This window comes from Silurus aristotelis (assembly GCF_946808225.1).
Source record: "Silurus aristotelis genome assembly, chromosome: 19".
NCBI classification, from domain to species: domain Eukaryota; kingdom Metazoa; phylum Chordata; class Actinopteri; order Siluriformes; family Siluridae; genus Silurus; species Silurus aristotelis.
This window is the reverse complement of record NC_139592.1, coordinates 1,685,757-1,688,954: the sequence shown is the minus strand read 5'-3', so window position 1 is coordinate 1,688,954 and position 3,198 is coordinate 1,685,757.

Sequence of the window (3,198 nt, the reverse complement as noted above, 5' to 3'; positions counted from 1 at the left end):
TTCTTAAGTGTCTTAATTAATTTTAAATAAAATGTTTTTAATTCCTTGTTTTGCTTTGTCATTGAACCTGAGAAAAACTTAAACTTAAAATAACCATAATGACGCAGTCTCCATGCACAATAATAAAAGCAAAGTGTTTCACTGTGGGGACACTGTGTCTTTATCAGTACAATTTCACTGTATTATTTGTGTCCCCCTTCAAAAATTGCTCATGAGAAATTTTATATTTATTGTTCCCCCCATACTGTTAAATGAAATTTACGCCCATCTATCTATCTATCTATCTATCTATCTATCTATCTATCTATCTATCTATCTATCTATCTATCTATCTATCTATCTATCTATCTATTAAATATTAATATGATGTGAGGTCCAGTTAACAGCTAAAACAGGTAGAAGTAATAACTACTTTTTACTTAAGTACATGTCAGAGCCAAGACTTCTTTACTTTCACTTAAGTAAAAAGGTATAATCAGTACTTCAACTTTTACCCGAGTATTTTAAACCATGAGGATCTGTACTTCTACTTAAGTAATGGATGTGTGTACTTTTGCCACCTCTGCAAATGTGTGCCTCCAATATTGTTTGAACAGTTTGGGAAGAAACACATTTGGGTGGAAAAGTCAGGTGTTTCAATGCTTTTGTGGATATGGTGTATACAGCATTTAATATATCCACTATAGTGTAGTTCCATTATTGGTTATAGATATTTCTTTCAATTATTTGCCAATTTAAAGCTGAAGTTACAAAAAAATAATAACAGCCTTCATTATTGCATTGTTTTACCTGAATTAAAGCTGGAAAGAAATGGTTTGGCTCAGTATGTGTAGATCTTAGAAGAATACATATCACACTGGACATCATCATTATTATTCAGTGGTGGACAGTATCAATCAGTGTTTGAGTCATTCATATCATTCTTTTAATAGATCAGTGTGCTGAGAGTCACATTCGAGTCTTTTCACATCAACTGAGATGATTAAGCAAAAAGTCTTGTGACAAAAATTATAATAGGAACATTATAGTTATAATAAATTATAGTATTTTGGAACCCAAGGGGGTTTCAGGTGGGCCTGTTAGGATCTAGTAGTATACTGTAGGTCTGTGTCAGGAATTTTTTCACGGCATATTTAAATATATTTGGCGCTGCAAATTGGAAGAAAATTGAGACAGGATCTAAATATGAACATTTTAAGGATTGCATGCTCGGGAATTTGGAAAACACTGATTGGGATTTTGGGACGTGTGCGGAATTTTGGGATTGTGCATTTGAAGAATATTTGGGGCCAGTATGATTGGACATTTTAGGAGATGTGTGTAAAATGTTTGTTTGGAAACTTTGGACTGTGCATTTGGGGGCAATTTTTTTCAACAGTGTATTTTGGGAATTTTGGAATTGTGCTTTTGGAAAATTAGGGCAAACATTGGTGCATATTTAAAACAAGTTTGCCAGTTTGCATTTGGGAATTTGGGACATTATTGTAAGAACAACTGGAAGAATTTGTCACATTGTTATTTGTGCTTTTTAAGAGTATAGTATTTATTATAGAATATAAAATTTCAGGTACAAAGGTTAATCATTACAATACTACAGTCCATTGATCATATTAGTATAAAGGTCTAATAAATGGTAATACATTTTAATTGTTTTCCCACCAAAATTATCCTGAAAAAAACTCACAAGACAAACTTTGCAATCTTACATAGGACCACCAAAAAATAAATAAATGTTTAGTGGACCATACCAAACCCATATGTATATAATGTATTAGGAGTAATTATTCAAAAACAGTTACCAATCCATTATGACTTATCAAACCAGCGTGACCAGTTCGACCTGTGTTTTGCAAGATAATCAGACTTGGCTGGAATTTCCAGCAGGAAAAATCACAAAAGCTCATCTTTCTAGGTTCAATGTCCCCACCCTGGACATCTGAAACAGGAGTCGGCACAAGAAAACAACCTGTTCTACAGCACTGTTTGTTTAGCCAGCATGAAGTCACAGATAATAAAACACACCATAATGTGGAGTTCGGATAAAGTTGGATTACGGATTTTTAACACAAGTTTTATTTTAAATGTCAGCTACATTTTTTATAATCCCCATTATCTTATATTCAATCGCTAAACCAGATTAAATCTATAGCAGGATTTCCGTCAAGTTGTTTTGGGACAACGTCTATTGTTTAATGGGTCAAATAAAAACTCTGAATATGTGACTTTAATTCTGACTGTCTGCTAAATGCTGGTTTCATGCACTGTTTTATTCAACCTAAATGACAGGCTGGTGGAGGATTTTCCAGGATTCCAACATTTTCTGCTTCTTATATTTAAAGATCTTCATAATCTTGCACCCTCATATGTCTCTAACTTGCTTCTTACTAACATCCCAAAGTGTTCTCTGGGATCTTCTTCATCTGTTTCCTTCATTGTGCCTTCATTTTTGCTAAGGCACTATGGGATCTCGAGCATCTAGCTGGGCTGTTCCTCATCTTTGGACCACAATCAATATAAGAAAGTGACTGTTTGACCACTTTTATATCAGGTCTTAAAACTCATCTGTTCTGGTGAGATTTTTCTGGTCCATTTTAACAGTTAAGCAGCTGTTGTTTGTTGTCTTGATTTTATGATTATCACTTAATTGTACAGTTTCCTTGAGTGTTTTGAAATTATTATTATTTATTGTTGCAAGACTCTACACAATGCAATAGATATTTTTTTATCTGTTGAAAAGACCAGAGGATATGAGAGGTGAAGCTACTTGTTCTGTTTATTATAATTTGTCCTTTGCTGCATTGTCATGTTTACATTATTGGAACTTTAGTCAAAGTTCGTGCGTGTAGACGTGGCTGGGTATCTGCGTAATAAACATCTTATATTATTTCTGTATTATAATTAATAATGAACCAAATAAGTTCAAAGAACCAAGTCACAATTTCACAGGCATTGTCATTATTCCACTATTAAACATATTTAACAATAGATCCAAGAAGCATATCATGATAAACACAAGAACAATAACAATAAATAAAAAGAAGAGAAGAAGAAAAAAGAAGAAAATTTTATCAAATAAATAGGTACCAATACCAAAAAAAGCATAAATTCTAATACAATTTTAATTACAATCCAAATATGTTACGATGTTTATAGAGTTTTAAGGCATTCTTTATTTTTAATTGTTTTTTAGACCAAGTC